Source organism: Bubalus bubalis, chromosome 18 (genome assembly GCF_019923935.1).
Source record: "Bubalus bubalis isolate 160015118507 breed Murrah chromosome 18, NDDB_SH_1, whole genome shotgun sequence".
NCBI lineage: Eukaryota > Metazoa > Chordata > Mammalia > Artiodactyla > Bovidae > Bubalus > Bubalus bubalis.
The window spans coordinates 62477233-62477543 of NC_059174.1; positions in this window are offsets into that span (position 1 = coordinate 62477233).

Consider the following 311-nt stretch of genomic DNA (forward strand, 5'->3'; position numbering starts at 1 on the left):
GGAGGCACAGCTGAGCAAAGCTGACCGAGGCACAGGATGCAGAAGCGGGCCGTGCTGTTGGTACAGTCAGCCTGGCTCATGTCACATGGGAAGACGGCCAGCCTCTTCTCACGCCAGGGATGCAAGTCTGACCTGAGCCGCATCATGGAGCACACCTCATGACCCAATCGTCACCTTGTTTCCCTAAACACTGTAAAACTAAGAGGATTCAGACAGATCTTGCTGCCTTTAGGGAGTAGAAATGGTGATTCAGTGTATACCATGCAGGATGCTTTGCCCAAGCTCATGATAAATCTCACTAACCTTAACTC